Source organism: Phascolarctos cinereus, unplaced genomic scaffold (genome assembly GCF_003287225.1).
Source record: "Phascolarctos cinereus isolate Bilbo 61053 unplaced genomic scaffold, phaCin_HiC Scaffold_2;HRSCAF=192, whole genome shotgun sequence".
Classification (NCBI taxonomy): domain Eukaryota; kingdom Metazoa; phylum Chordata; class Mammalia; order Diprotodontia; family Phascolarctidae; genus Phascolarctos; species Phascolarctos cinereus.
This window is the reverse complement of record NW_027555625.1, coordinates 310,954,071-310,971,296: the sequence shown is the minus strand read 5'-3', so window position 1 is coordinate 310,971,296 and position 17,226 is coordinate 310,954,071. Positions and strand designations below refer to the sequence as shown.

Below are 17,226 nucleotides of genomic sequence, written 5' to 3'. Positions count from 1 at the left end.
ATGTAAGCTTGTATTGAATTGAATGTAAACCTTAGCCATTCTACTTCATATCAATGCAGCAATAAGCAGATTACTTTCCCAACACCTCATTTTTCTTATAAAAAAGGGGTAGTAGATAGATGATCTTGCCTTTTCCATTTCTACTTTCAATGATTATTGATGTTCTAGGAGATGGTTTATGGGCTCTTAGACCCACTTCTTGTACCACTGAGAAGACATTGAAAGGCCTACTAATACTGTCAGCAGTAAGGGAAAGAAAATAATCTGACCCTGTTTTCCCTTATCAGTTCTACCTGATACTACTCACCAACCAAGACTCTCCTGGAATCTGCTCCAATTTCTCAATTTTCCATGCTATGATCCTACACTTGCATATTTGTTTTCACTTGCCCTGTTCTATTCATTCCATCTCAACTTTCTTATCTCTATCTAGCCAAGCCAACATAGTGGATAAGACACAGAATTTGGCCTCAGAAGATTTGGCTTCAAATGCTGCCTCAGACACTTACCTTAGCTCTGTTACCCTGGGTAAGTCATTTAGCACGGTCTTCAGTGTACAAAAAGACACAGTTGGACTCAGCCCTTCCAACTCTCAATATATGATACCATGAACTTCTACAACCTTCAAGACCCAACTCAAACCTTGCTTTCTCTGACAATCCTTCTTGTATTGCTTCAGTCCACCATGATTTCTCTCTTCCTTGATTCACATATCATTCATAGGCTGTACCAGTCAATTTTGTTCTTTAGATACTACTTTGGGTTCTCTACTTATTTTGTGTAAGTACATCATGGATCCTCCAACACAAAACAAGGCAAACTTCTTTGGGCATCACAAATTTAGAGTAAAAAGGGACCTTAGAGGTCATCTAATGCTATTCTCACATTTTAGTGAAAAGGAAACTGAGCAATAAAGTTAAGTGACTGGCTCAAGACTAGACAAGAATAAAGTGGCTGAGACAGGTTTAAAGCTAAGTCCATTGACTCATAATGCAACATTCTTTCTATGATATCATACGGTCTCTGACAATCAGGGACTGTGTCTTCTTTCTTTGAATTCACCATACGGCTTCCTGTAGGGCTGAATATTTTGCAAGAGCCTAATGAAGAGCTCTTGGCAGATGCAAGCCTGGCTTCCCATCATGAAGCAGAATACAATCATGTTGTGTCTGTAGATCTACTGGGAGGCTCTAAGAGGCAAATTGTCTACACTTTGCATTTGCTCAAAAATGTCCAGGAGCCAAAGGGAAATAATGAGTGGAATGAATGAATAAAACAAATGGTTGAATAAGTGGTTGGGGGAGAAAAAGAATCTATTAAGGACTTACTATTGTGCCAAGAGCTCAGGATACAAAAACAAAAGCAAAGACAGTCCTTTACCTCAAGAAGCTGATATCATTATAGAGAGAGACAACCCATATAGGGAAGCGGTATCCCTATAGGAGTATTTTATTATGGAAAGATACTAGGTTGATGAATGGAACCATAGGAGAATAGATTGACACACTTTTTTTCAGAAGTAATGGCTGTATTGACTTTAGTTCCAAACTAGAAATTGTAAATGGTGGAAGGTGTGGAGTACACATAGCACCAAGCAGAACAAGGCATTTGGTGAGAAAGTAGTTGAATTAGGTTAAAATGAATGAAAAAACATTGATTAGGTATTTACTATATGCCAAGCACTGTGCCATATTATATGTTGATTAGCTTTGTGGCATGCCTAAAGCTTATTTGGATAGACAAGCCAGTAGATAATGTGCTAGGGCTAGATAATGATGTTGCCAAAGCTAGATAAGTGCAGTACTTGCCACATAGTAGGTGCTTAATAAATGCTTATTGATTAACTGGCCCAAATCAGACAACTTCTTAAGCAGTCAGGGCCAGGATTTCAACAGTGGTCTTCAAGCTGTAGATATAATGCTCTTTGTTTCCTCCCCAAGCTCTTTTTCTACTGATGAATGACATGGACCTTACAGTCTGTTGATAGTTTGTAAATGCCTGACTTTTCTTCAGTTTGTTTTCTCCCTTGTCTATGGGTTTGCTTGGGAAAGGCAGTAAATAATTTCCAAGGATATCCTTGTGGGATTCTGTGCTGCTTTCTTCAGGCAGAGAAAGCTTAGAACTCATTCCATCCTTTATTCCCATTGCCTCTCTGTACCTGGAGATCAATATGAATGGAAATTGTCACAACTGAGACTTGGTTCTTTGGAATGTCTTTCACAAAAAATAGTTTTCTTTTCAAAAAAAATTGTTTTGTTTTTTCCCCAAGCGGTATATTGCGTTAACAGAAATATGCCTTATGTTTCTGGAATCCACAAATAGTTTCCTTCCACCAAGGGCTAAGGTGGTGAAAGTTCCATGTCCTCAGGAAATTCCTGTCCCCAGTGGGACACCTTTACCTTCACACATATCACCAGCTGCTATTTACCCTGGCTCTGGGGAAAGTACTGGCTTAGTCAGCATCTGCACAATCTGTTCCCATGGTTCCTGATAAGATAAGGCCTTATCTTTGTTGATCAACTTTTCTGAGTTTCACTTTCTTCATTTTGGAAATGAGAAGATTTTGTCTATAGTACCTACTTCACAAGATTATTGCTAGGAATTAAGTCTTAGAATTTTAGAGTTGGAAAAGAGTCCATCAGCTATCTAATTTGACATAAAAGTAATCCGCAGAAGTACATAGTTAAAAAAAAACACTTGGACTCTTCCTAAAGACCTCCCTCCAATTAAGGAGAGACCCATTACTTCCCAAAGGGGTCCATTCTCTTTTTGAAGAGCTAAGATAGCTAACATCAAACCTAAAACCTGCTTCTTTAAAACTTCTACCCACTGCTCCCAGTTCTGTTTTCTGGGGCAAAACAGAAACAAGTCTAACCATTTTACTGCATGAAAATCCTTCACATACTTGAAGACTCCTCTCATATCCTCCCTGAGTCTTCTCTTCTTTAGGCTAATTTCCATTGCTAATTTCTTCAACCAATCCTCCTCAGACATAGACTCAATACCTTTCACCATCCCAATCATCCTTACTTGGATACTCTCCAGCTTACCAATAACTCTTTCTTCCTTTCTTCCTCCCTCTCTCCCTCCCTTCCTTCCTTCTTTCCTTCCTTTCCTCCCTCCCTCCTTCTTCCATTTTTTTTAAACTTAAATACATGAGAAAAGAAAAAAAAATGCCTTATACACAGTATCTTTCTAAAATGTGGCATATGGAACTGAATATACTTCAGATATGGTCTGATTAGGGTAAAGAGAAGTGAAAGGGGACCTACAGGGGTGTGTGGGAATAAGCACTTATATAGTGCCTGCTATGTGCCAGACGTTGTACTGTGCTAAAGCGTGTTTCAAATATCTCATTTGTTCTGCACAATAATCCTGGGAAGTTGCTATTGGTACTAACTCCATTTTCCAGTTGAGGGAATGGAGGAAAATAGAGGTTAACTGATTTGCCCAGGGTCATGTGTTTTGGAAGTGTTTGAGGTCATATTTGAATTCAGGTCTTCTTGACTCCCGCCCCGGGGGGCTTCATTCACTATACCACCTAGCTGGCTTAAAAGTATAGATGACAGGAGATGGTGAATGCTTAAATGCTATTCAAACCTTTTAGCCCTTAATTACCATCAGTTTCTATTGCTATTGTTTCATTCTCTCATAATATGCTAGAGTTTAGAGGGCCTGGAAAGATTAGTAATGGAAAGAACATTGACTGGGAAGTGGTAGACTGGGTTTGAGTCCTGCTTCTTTTCTAATATATAAACTGTCTGTGGTCCTTGGTTTTCCCCTCTGCGAAATGAAAGGATTGGACAAAATGGTCCCTAAGAGCCCTTACTGTCTAGACATCCTGCAATTTCAAACTAGGAGATTCCTATGTTGAACCCTAGGTCAGAAGTGTCATGGTCCATGGGCACATGTGGCCCATAACACTCTTTAAGAGCAGTCAGAACCAGATCAAAAGGTAATTGGGTAATATTTAACAAAATAAAGAAAAGTGTGATAAAACAGATATATAACATTTTAAATACGTTTATTATTTATTTTAACATTTTTTCTTTTTGAATTTTGAATTCCAACTTTTCTCCCTTTTTCTTTCCCTTCCCCCACCCACTGAGAAGGCAAGCAATAGGATGTCAATTATACATGTAAAATAATGGAAAACCATTTCCATATTATCCATGTCTGAAAAAAAGCAAAAAAAAAATAAAGTGAGAAAAACATAATTCAATTTGCTCTCAGAATTTATCCGTTCCCTCTCTCTGGAGTTGGATAACATTTTTCATCATGAGTTCTTTGGAATTGCTTTTGGATCATTATCTTCATCAGAGTAGCTAAGTCTTTCAGAGTTGTTCAGAATAACCACCTTGCTATTGGTGTGTGAACAATGATCTCTTGCAATGTTTTGTTTTCCCCTGAAATGATCCCCTCATCATATTTTCTTTTTTTAATGAGGCAATTGGGGTTAAGAGACTTGCCCAGAATCATACAGCTTGGAAGTATTATGTGTCTGAGGTGGGATTTGAACTCAGGTCCTCCTGACTCCAGGGCTGGTGCTCTATTCACTGTGCCACCTCACTGCCCGCCTCATCGTTTCTCATAACACAATAGTACTTCATCATAATCATATGCCACAACTTGTTCAGCTAATTTGCAATTGATGAGTATCCCCTCAATTTCTAATTCTTTGCCACCACAAAAAGAGTTGCTATGAATAGTTTTTGTCCCTGTATGTCCTTTCCTTTTTCTTTGATCTTTTTAGAGTGCAGACCTAGTAGTGCTTTTGTTGGATCAAAGGATATGCACAGTTTTATAGTCCTCTGGGCATAGCTCCAGATTGTTCTTCAGAATGGTTGGACCAGTTCACTACTCCACCACGAGTTCAGTAATGTATGCATTTTCTCTCATCCCCTCCAGCAGTTTTCATTTTTGACAGGTGTGAGGTAGTACCTCAGAGTTGTTTTAATTTGCTTTCCTCTAATTAATAGCGATTTAGAAATTGTTTTCATATGACATAGATAACTGGTTTCTTCTTCTGAAAAGTGCCTGTTCATATCCTTTGTCCATTTATTAGTTGGGGAATGACTCATAAATGTGACTCAGTTCCCTATGTATTTGGGAAATGAGGCCTTTATCAGAAAATTTCCTATAAAAAATTTGCTATTGCTTAATTGTTTATGGTATCTTTTAGTAAAATGTAGTTTTCCTATTTGTCTCTTTAATGAGGTCTATTTTTGCTTTTGTTTTGCTGGGATCATGATTACTACCCCTGCCTATATTTTGTTTTGTTTTTTAACTTCAGCTGAAGCACAATGGATTTACTTCATTTTAACTCTATGTGTATGTATCTGTTTCAAGTATGTCTTTTGTACACAATATAATGTTAGATTTAGGTTTCTAATCCATTCTGCTATCTGCTTCCATTTTATAGATTGGCTTATTTCATTTACAATCATAATTATGTTTACTAACTGTGTATTTCTCTTCATCCTACTTTTTTGTTTATCCTTCTTTCTCTCTTTCATTTCAATCCCTCCTCTAAAGTGTTTTGCTTCTGACCACTGCCTCCCCTAATCTGTCTTGCCTTTTATCATTCCAGCCACCATATCTCTTATCCTTTCTGGGTAAGATTGATTTATTACTCAACTGAGTGTGTATGAGTGTGTGTGTGCGTGTGTATGTGTGTGTGTGTGTGTGTGTGTGTGTGTGTGTGTGTGTGTGTGTGTGAATAATTGACCTGGAAAAGAGATCAACAGGAGATAATATAAGAATTCCTGGACTCCCTGAAAACTATAATAAAAAACAACCAAATCAAAAGTGAAATTGCCCAGATCTATTAGGACCAAAGGGCAAGACGTAAATGATCCACTTATTACCTTAAGAAAGAAACCCCAAAAGGGAAAGTCCTGACAATGTCACAATCAAAATCCAAAGCTCCCAACATATAAACCCTGTGATATAGGTGCTATTATTATCCTACACACACACACACACACACACACACACACACACATATATATATATTCTTCCCTTTTTGAATCAATTCTGATTGAGTGAGGTACTGTAAAACTAAAGGTTCAGACTGGATAAATAGATCTGAGGATCATCTGATTAGACATGATAATTGAACATATAGGAGTGGAAAAGATCACTAAATGAGCTAGTATAGAAGAAAATAGGGATGAGGAAAGAACCTTTCATGACACTGAGGGTTAATGAGCATGATCTGGATGAAGAATGTGCAAAATAGCCTGAAAATGGCTGGTCTAAAAGGAAGTAAGAGAATGGTTGGTAGAAAGTTCTTTCTTAAACTGAATACAAATCTGCCTCCCTATTATTTCCACTCATTTGTCCCAGTTCTACTCTCTGGGGTCTAATCCTTCTTCTTTACAACAGTTCACACATTTGAAGATAGTGGTCACCTTGAGCCTACTCTTTTTTCATATTAACCTTCCCTACTTTCTTCCATTGGTCACCAAAGGGCAAATTCAGGGTCCAGTGCCTAGAATCCCAGAATGTTAGAGCTGGAAATCAATTTAAATGTCCATTTCTTTCATTTTAGTCAAGGAAACTGTGATTCTGAGATAAGTGACTTGTTTAAGCTATTTGTGAGCAGGAGTTGTGTCATTCTTTGCATTTGTATACTTATTTCCTAGCACAGTAACTGATACACAGTAGACATTTAATAAATAATTGCTGATTGATCATTTCAGCTAAAAGGAGCAGAGATAAGACTAGAAGCCAAGTCTTTGGACTCCAAATTCAGCACCATTCCCACTACAATCTACTGTGTTGCCTTTCTCTGGCCATATTCTTGCTTGTCAATCGCCCTACTGAAATATGACGTCTAGAACCAAAGTCAGTTCTTTAAACGTGGTCTGCATCCTTCTACCACATCAGATATATAGTGCTGAGCAGACAATAGACTCCCAGTGATTATGTGAAGAGTAGACAATCATGTTCTCAGATTCCAGCCTATGCACACGATTCAAGATTTCCAAGAGGTTCACTGACTATATTGCTGAGCACAGCGGGTCTCTGAAATGTCTACTAGGCTTGTCTGCTCCTAGTTCTGGACTTTGTTTGTGCAAACATCAGGTTTCCAAAGTCGGTGTCACTGTGCCAGCCATTGGGGCGATGACTGTTCCTCTGGGAAGAAACCACATGCATGAATAATATGACAGGCATCTGGGCTGGCAGAGAGGTGAAATCACAACTTTCCTAGAGGCACCGCCAAGGTTGGCAGAGTTCTCATTGTCATTCAGCTCCCGGACACATCAGCAAATTTATATGGCTCTGTTGGGTACTTCCAGACACTGCTGTGGAAAGCCTCACATGCAGGAATTATCCCACTTAGTTCTCATTCTTTATAGGCAGCTGCCAGCCAAATATTGTGCTAGGTATTTGGGGGCTAAGATAAGGGATAATACTAGTTCACATTTCTAATGCACTTTGGGGCTTCCAAAACTGCTTTCTTCAAGATAGTCCTGTGAGATAGTCAGTGCGAGCATTAATGTTCCCATTTTACAGATGAGGAGAATGAGGTTCACAGAGGTGAAGACACCCAGAGTCACACAGCTTGTAGTTGTCTGAATCAGGGCTCAAATACAGGTCTTCTAGCTTAAATTCCAAAGCTTTCTCTCACATACCACTCCCCCTTCCATGCTCTTAGGTATCATATTTATCTTGTGCCTTGGTGCCACAATGCAGGGCAAAAACCTCTACCAACTTTACCCTACCCTCCATACTGATCTTGTCCAAGGTTCACAGGCATAGGTCAGAGCTACCCTTAAGAAAAAAGGTGAAGATAAAAATAGCATCACTCTATAGAGTCTTGGAAGGGGACAAGGCTTTCAAGGTGAGCTAATCCAATCTCACATCCCAACCTGAGAGCCCATGTACAGCATCCCTAAATGGTGGGCAAACCAAATTCAGTGTTACTATGAGTATGTTGTTCAGCTCTATTGTTCCTCTGATTACCTCTGCTCCAATTCTGGCTCTTGGCTTTTGTCTTCTTAGACACATTTCATCAAACACTTATACCAAGTACCTAATATGTACAGAATACCAAAACAGCATGGTGCAATTGACCAAGTATCCCATTCGAAGTCAGAATGACAGATTTTGAATCCGGACTCTACCTTGACAGTTTCTCTGGGTGTCCCCCATGCCTGGAATGCTCTCCCTCTCCCTCTCTGACTACTGACCTTAGGTTGGTGGACTCTTTTTTACCCCACTTTGAAAGAGATGTAAAAGAAGCACTGTATCACCATGAACCCAGCCACAGAAGTACACACATCTTGTTTGAAGGAGATTGGATGTTCAAACTAGAAACGATTTCTAAAGGCAACATATGAGTAAACACAATATGGCAAAGTATAGAACAAATATAGATGAAGAGGATCCAAAGTCTTAGACAGATTACAGTGGAACAAAGTTGGCCAATGAAGAGTTCTTAAAAGAAACTCATTTGTTTTTCTTTAGCATTTCATTCTTAAGAGGTTCTCATTCCCATTACATTAACTTCCTTAACATTGATATTGATAATGATAACCATTTATATATGTTTTTTAAGTTTTTCAAAGTACTTTACAAATATTATCTCATTTTATCCTCAAAACAACCCTGGAGACAAGATGCTATTATCCCCATTTTACATATAAGAAAACTGAGGCATGTGGTGGTTAAGTTACTTTCCCATGGTGACACAGCTGGTAAGTATTTTTTTTTTTTAGGCAATTGGCTTAAGTGACTTGCCCAGGGTCACACAGCTAGTAAATGTCAAGTGTTTGCTCTGAGGCCAGATTTGAACCCAGGTCCTCCTGACTTCAGGGCTGGTGCTCTATCTGCTACACCACCTAGCTGCACCTGTAAGTATTCTTGAAGTCATGTTTTCCTGACTATAGGTCCAGTGTTCTATCCATTAAGAAGTTAGGCCCAGACATCCTACCTAACCTTTCTCTTAATCTTTGAAAAACTATCCTCAAAATATTTTAAGTGGGCATCAGATGACATCCACATTTCCTTTCCTTTTTGTTTTATTGACTCTAAAATAGAGAGGCTACTTCCCTTGAAGAATTCTATCATTTCTCCTTTGGCATCCAGTTTCTTCTTATTGATATACCAATAAGACACAGAATATTGCTTCTTCTTGTCATGTCTTTCACCTTTTGCAGAAGGATTCTATTAAGTTCAGTGAAAGCCCTTTACAACTCTGAGATTCTGTTTCCTAGGAACATGAAATCGAGTATATTAATAATAATAATCTAGTACTTATGTAGTGTTTTAAAGTTTGCAAAACACTTTACCTATGTTTTTTATTTCTCATAATTTGAGGTAGGTTCTATTATTATTTGATTTTGCAGATGAAGAAACTGAGGCTGAGAGAGTTTAAGTTACTTGCTCACAATTCTACATCTATTAAATGTTTGAGGAAGGATTTGACTTCAAATCTTTCTTATGCAAAGTCTAAAACTCTATCCACTGTGCCACCTATTTGACTAAGTACAGCTTAGCCAATCATTCTACCAATATTTACTGAGACTTGACTATATGTAGGGTGATGAGCTAGGCTCTAAGGATGCTTTTGTATGTGTGTGTGTGTGTATGTGTGTGTGTGTGTGTCAGAGAGAGAGAGAGAGAGAGGGAAGAGAGAGAGAGAGAGGGAGAGGAGAGGAGAGGAGGCAGAGAAAGAGACAGAAAAAAGATGAAAAGGAAGGGAAGGAGAGATTCCAGACCTCACAGTTACTAATTTCTGGCCCTAGTTAGCAACTCCCATTCCACCTGCCAACTGGGTAGATTGGTTCTTCGATTTCATTTGGAAGAAAGAACTAACTAACCACAGGTCTACATTTTGAACAGTATGTTTCATACCAGATCAAAGGCTGAGCCCAAGTTGTGATGTCACATTGCGCTCTTGCATCCATGTGGAACAGCCAGCCCTCTGAGTTAGCTAAGGGCAGGCTTCTGATTGCCTCTTTATCCTACTCTCCTCATCCATCATGATTTAGCCTCTATTCTTGGGATGTCAAGGATAAAACAAACCCTGTTAATTCAGAGAAGTTGGTTTTAAGCCAGATTAAATTAGTGAAAAGGCTAAAACTCTTTCTTTCTTCTTCTTCTTAGAATGGATAATCACTTAGAATGAGCTAAAAGAGTTTTGCCAAGTTGAAGCCTTTTGGTGTTTTACCTTGAAATTGATGATAAGATGAGTTTGCTTTTATTTAGCAAACTATATCTTTCCAAGAACATTCACATACAGCTTTTCATTCCTCCTTTTGTTCAAGGCCCAGCTCACATAATGTTCCTCTATAAAGACATCCTTGATCTACTCCCTCCTCCCAAGTTGAAAAAGTTCCTGCCTTCTCAAATTTCTCATAGAACTTTACCTGGACCTTTCCTTTATACTTATCATCTCTTCCCTGTATCGTAGTTATGTGTATACTTGTTCTCCCTTCATTAAAATGTAAACTTTGGGGCAGGAGGGAATCAGCAGGATTTATGTAGTATCTTTCTATCTCAAGAGCTGGAGCTGTGCTTTAGATATCACAGGTGCCATCAGGGAAAATACATACTGCTCTGGATAGAATTCTGAAAAACAAGGCAAGACTGACTCCTGATATGGAATGGAAATGACATTGCGGAAGGCAGAATACATTATCAGATTTCATAACAACTAAGGAAGGGAAATCTGTATTTAGTCAAACATATATTCTAGATGTCAGGAAAGTAGATTTCAGAAAGTTTAGAGAGAAGATAGGCATAATCCCATGGCCAGAAACTCTTAAACAACATGACTCCAGAGAACTGGGAGGATTAACAACAATTAAATAAAATAAATGCTCACTACAATATCCTGAATAAAACCAGTGAGACAGAAGAAAAAAAGAGATATGTGAGGGAAAAAAAATCATTGTGGCTGCGTAGGGTTCTCTCTAATGGGACAGTTACATCTTTGACACAGTGGGAAAAATCAGGGATAATTGACAGTCTTTCCTCAAATTAACTAACTATAGCAAAGGCAGCTATGAAATAAGGCTAAAACAATATATACCATATCTGACTTTGTGTTTGGTTTGTAGGAAGTATGTGAAAATATCCCTAAAATGTTTATAGAGGTTAAAATACCCTAGATTTAGCCAATTGCATGTATTTATTTAATACCTATATCCAAGAAGCTTAAATAGCTTTACAACATGTCAAAATGAAAAATTCAGGCAATAATACAGATATTTTATCTTTGTGATGCCAAACATCTGGATGGTTCTAAAACTTTTCATCTGGTTGTTTGAACATTGTGTGGATGCATCCACTGGCTACCACATTGATGGTTTTAATTAAATAGACTGGTCACATCCATTCAGTTAATTTCATCAAATAACTGCTCTGACTTTTTACTAAATTGGTTTGCTGCAAGTCCATGTCATCTATCTGTTTTTAATTTAATTCTAAAAATTTTCCTGTGACATAGGTAAAGGTAATCATTATTGTCCTCATTGGACTGATTTTGGAAACAGAGAATATCAGAGTTAGATGTAACATTAGATATCATCTTTTCCAACTCCATCATACAGATAAAGAAACAGAGGCCTTAGGAGAAATGACTTGTTCTAGACCACACTGCCAAATAATGGCAGAACTGGGAAATTCAAGTTCAGAGGAATTAAGCTTCTCCAGAGTGACATAGGAAGAGAAAAAAAAATACTTTCACATTTCTTGATATTCAATGTCACCTTATGTCATTCAAACCATAGGGCGCAGGCATAGTTAATGTCCATATAGATCCGGCAAAGTACAGGAGACCCTAGACAACAATGCAATAATGACATTAATTTTGAGGAAAGCCTCGTATTTACCTTAAGGGTTCTGCTGACTCTATTAATCATATTATTAGAAAGTCTCCTACCAACTGTATGGACTTTATAAAATATATTTGCATTTGATCCCTCTTTTATCTAGGTCAACTAAAGTATCCACCTTCTGAAGATCAACTACACAGCTTGTCTCAGGATAAATATTCATATCGACCTGGCCAGAGTGGGGAAAGAAGAAAAGGCAATGGAGAGGAAGCAAATATCAGAACAAGGTAGGAGAGTCTGACCCATGCTTTTTATAGTTCTACAAACAAAAACAAAAACAAAAATTGCACTAGAGAGGGACTGGAGAAACCCTTATTTTGTCAATGACAGAGGTCAAGGTCAACCATTGGGAGAGGGGGGACCAAGATAGGTAAGGGATGAATTTGGTTAATAATAGTTATAATGTAAGGTATAATTTTAAATAGATTAAAATGGTATATTTTATAAACACATTTTTAATTTTAAAAATTCGCTCTTCACAACATATAGGATTTATCTCATATGTTAAGGTGAATGTGTTCAAGTGAAGAATGAAAATGATCAGGGAATAATGAGACAGAAAGGTTATAATTTTTAATCTGTATGGGTCCCATAATATTCAAATCTAGCCTAAAGAATTAAAATGTCCTAACTCAACTCTGGTTCCAGATTTTTAAAAAATTGGAGGGAGAGGGATAAACTGCTATTTTTTCTACTCCTCTATAATTTTTTTAAACACACTTTCCTCCTCCCTCCTTTTTGTTTTTCATGTATTTGCAGTGTTAATCCTTGATAAAGTAAATAATGTTTGTCTTTGACTTCCTCTGAAGAACACCTTCTTTCTCTTTTCAGGTGCTCAGTGTCCTCTTGGTCTTCCACTATCCAAGTCTACTCTTAAGAATCTGAAACTTGTTCACATTCTAACAGCTTTCTTCTAACAAGAGGACCTGCATCTCCATGGAGATAAGAAGAATGAAACACTGCCAATGTAATTCCAGGTCTCTAAAAAGTTCTGAAGAGTTTTAGGAGAAAGAGACAACCCCAAATCACTTTGTTAAGGTGGTTATCTTCTCTTACTACAAGCAACATAGGCTTTCTTCAGTTGTAAAGTACAATAAGAAAAGTAAGAAACTTAGTTCACTCTTTTCAGCTCTTTAGTAATTGATTATATGGATTATATTTTTTTTTTTACTGCCCCTCTGTAGATTAGACCTTGGGTCAGATAATAACTAAAGGTCTCTTCTAACTTTCTGTAGTCTATGATCTCTCTCTCCTCTCTCTCTCTCTCTCTTCTCTCTCTCTCTCTCTCTCTCTCTCTCAATTTTTATTCATTTTAAACTTAAATATAAAATGAGAAAAAAACATTGCCATATGCACAACAGAATATGACAGGATTTGATATAAAACAATAGATATTTTGATTTCAATAAAACCTATTAATAACTACAAATTGGTTTTCAAGCTACCTAGCTTTTCTTTGCTTCCTTGTAGATTTGCTTTTATTCTCTGCTGTGTCCCTTTTACTTTAATTTTTCCCCACCTTCCCCTCCATTTCCTACTCTACCCTAATGAAGGCTACAATTAAACATGGATATATACATATATATCTGTGTTTATAAAAATACACATGTATACTTATCTACACTCATACAAATATATGTAAGACCGTACTAGGCATATTTCCCCTTGTGATCTCTTTCTCTGAAGATGGATATCATACGTCCAAGTCTTTCCACATTTTTTAAAATCAACTAGCTGATCATTTCCTACACCACAGCAATATTCCAATACAATCACATCCTACCAAAGAGATTGTCTATGAAAGATTTTTCCTCCTAATTTTTTGCATTCCTTTTACTTTGGCTACATTGGTTTTATTTAAACAAGAAATTTTTAATTTAAAATCACACAAAGTGTCCCTTTTACATTTTAACAATGCTCTCACCTTATGATACAGTTTGAGATCTGATACTGCTGAATCTCCTTCCCTTACATCTTTTGCCCCTGGTTTCTTTGAAATTCCTGGCCTTTTGTTCCTCAAAATAATCTTTGCTATTATTTTTTCTAATTCAGGAAGATAATTTTTAATAGTTTAATTGGGATGGCATTGAATAAAATAGATTAGTTAGGTAACTTTTTTTATTATATTGGCTTTACCTACCTATTAATAATAAAATACTACTCCAATTATTTATCTGACCTTACTAGTATAAAAATATTTTATATTTTTGTTAAAATAGTTCCTGTGTCTGTTTTGGCAGGTATTCTCTCAGGTATTTTATGCTGTCTAGTTATTTTAAGTGGTCCAAAACAATACTGAATAATTCAGTGACACATAATATAGTTTCCCTATTTTTCTCTTTTGATTATCAGTTTTAGCTTTAACTTTTCTGAGGTCTATGATCTTTTCCAGGGTTAACAATTAGTGTTTAAGATTCCATTCTTCATTTATCATTTTATTGTCAAATCTTTTTTTTTTAAATCTTAGGTCAACTGCACATCTGACATTGTATTATTATGTTTTAAGGTCTCTTTGACCTCTGGCATTCTATGTTCTAGGATCTATCTCAGCTCTGACATATGATGTTCTAAAATTCTTTCCAGATCTGACATTCTTTCTTCTGCAAAATGAGTTGAAGGTGTTAGAGTTTGAAGTCTCCTTCCCAAAGTTGGAACCTAACTGGGAGTGGTGGTACCGCACCTGCTGAGAAGGTAGCAATAGGAAGCCATGAGCTGGATGGATGCTTGACCGATCTTTCCTCAAGCAAATGCAAAAGGACTCCCTAACTAAATAACAGGGCACAGGATCTCTTATGTCCAAGACACTTTTTTTTTTTAAGAAAATAGCCTATTGCTAACCTGGGTGTATAAAAGATCATGTGTCACTGGTCCTTGGAAAAAAAGGATATATCCCACAGACCATATTGCATAGTTACCGACATAAATATTTTCAGCAGAGAACCACCCTGTTCTGGGTCATCATGACTGATGACAGTTCCATATTGGCATGAGAGAAGAATCCTCATTCAAATCTAGGAACTGAAATGGTTTGGATTTTCTAAATTCAACCCATGTCTTAAGTAGTCTATAACTCTTAACCAGGTAATGTCAACATTGGATTCTGAGGATGGGGAAACTTCTTCCTCCTGCCCAGACTTTCTCCAGTATAAGAAGCAAGCAGAGCAAAATCTTCTGTAAACAATGGCTTTCACTGTGTGTCCGATGACTTTGGCAGGACTTGGCTATATTCATTAAATACCAACAACTTTCTTATTTAACTATTTGTTTTCTCTTCATTGGCCCTCTCCCATTCCTCATTATCAGTTAAGATTGATGTTTGCACACAGGTATGATTATGTTACTCTTACCACTCCCGAAAATAAAAAAGTAGAAACTATCTATATGCAGGTATGATTATATTACTCTTACCACTCCTGAAAATAAAAAAAGTAGAAACTATCTATATGCTATCTTGAATTATTCTTTATTCGGTCATAGACTTATCTATTCAATAAAATTTCACAACAGCAGGGACAATGACTTTCACATTTGTATCTACACAGAAAGATGCTAAATATTTATGAAGTACATGTATAATATATAGGTGCATTAGGTATAAGCATTTCATATACATACTTGTACATGCATACAGATGTATGTTCCACATACTTAAATACTCAAATGAATCTGCAATACTATTAATGTCAATTTCTCTTCCCTTCAAAAAGATCACCAATGCCTACCCCCTAGGTCCTCCCATAGGTTATCCACAGGGAATTTTTATAACAAATTTTTTTTTCATCATTTATCCCATCAAATGCAGTACACTTGGAATGCAACATCACAGTCCTGGATGTGCTCATAGAAGACGAAGAAATGGCCTCTACAAAGAAATGCAAAACCTTAATGTTCATTTAAGTACTTCCACAGTTTGAAAAGGTATCATCTAACTTCCCCTTCTCACATTTTTTGTAATACTTAGCTTACAGGTCATTTGCATAAGACTCTCCTCATTGGTGGAGGTTGATTTCGCAGTGTTCTACTCAGATCAGAAGAGGTGGGGTTTGTGAGAGAGAAGAGAGATCCTGAATCCAGAAGACAAGATCTTTCTTCTTTATCAAGTTCCAACTCCACCCTTCTTTTTTTCTTTTAGTTTTTAAATTTATTTTAAACTTAAATACAAAAGAAAGAAACAAAACAAAACAAAAGCAAAAACATTGCCATGTACACAGCAGAACATAGGATAGGATTCAATATAAAGCAATACATTTCCATTTCAAGAAAACCTACTGATAAATACTACCCATTATTTTCAAAGCTGTCCATCTTTTCTTTGCTTTCTTGCATGTTTTCTTTTGTCCTCTGCTGTGCACTTTTTACTTCATTTTCCCCCTTCCTCTCCCCCCTCCAGAAGGCTATAATTAAGTGTCTATATGTGTGTGTGTATGTGTGTGTGTGTGTATATACACACATACACATATATATACATATATATACACACATGCATATATATATACATATGTGCATGTGTGACATATATACATATATATAACACATACACATAACACACTTACATACATACATATACATAAATATCTATAAACTTACACATGTATACCAACTCCTCACCTGCTGCAGAAGCATCAAATAATCAGTCTCCACCAAAGAGGAAAGTTTTATGCAAAAGGATTTTGAGCTGAGGGTTACATCTCTGATATAATCAAATTGTCCACCTGCTTGCTTCTTTCCATATGCAACATTACATTTTGCACGTCTATTTTTATTCATTTTATTCCTAATACTTAGAATGTGCTCTGTTCTCATCTCTGCCTCTTGTAATTTCTAGATTCTTTTGAGACAAAGCTCAAATATGTCACATACATTGGACTTTTCTCAATTCTACCATCCTCCGGTCCTCTCACATACGCACACTATTAATGCTCTCTTCTCTAATAATTCTCTAGTAAAATGCAAGCTTCTTGAGGGTAGGGTCTGGCTCATTTTGCCTCTGTATCCACAGTGCTTATGAAAGAACTTGTTCAATATTTGTTTAATTAAGTTGGACTTATTAGGAGTATTAAATGAATCCAACATTGCTTCTCTAGTGATCTATGTTACAAATAATTATCTTTCCATGTCTGGCCTAGTCAGAATACTCCTCTAATATTGAATGATTTTCAGATTAAAAGACTGTTGGGATTAATGGTTCATTCTCTTTGGAAGTATGATGGGATATATTTTTTCCCATCCCTTTCTAATTTGGTCTGAATCTCAAGATGTTGAAAAGATCAGGAGTGTTCTGGACAGACCACTCTAAAATGGGCTATACACATCATACATTTATTTTAATATTATATTGGTAGGCAAAGAAATTGGAGATCTTCAAAGATTAATAATA

The 17,226-nt window shown here is 36.8% G+C and overlaps 1 long non-coding RNA gene across 1 annotated transcript; it reads left to right on the top strand.

The window, feature by feature from the left end:
* The first annotated feature begins 11,954 nt into the window (after nucleotides 1–11,954).
* On the top strand, nucleotides 11,955–15,141 carry LOC110211333 (uncharacterized). Its single transcript, XR_002325362.2, has 3 exons — nucleotides 11,955–12,076; nucleotides 12,681–12,951; nucleotides 14,433–15,141. It is a non-coding gene; the product is annotated as an uncharacterized LOC110211333 (long non-coding RNA).
* The last annotated feature ends 2,085 nt before the right edge of the window (nucleotides 15,142–17,226 follow it).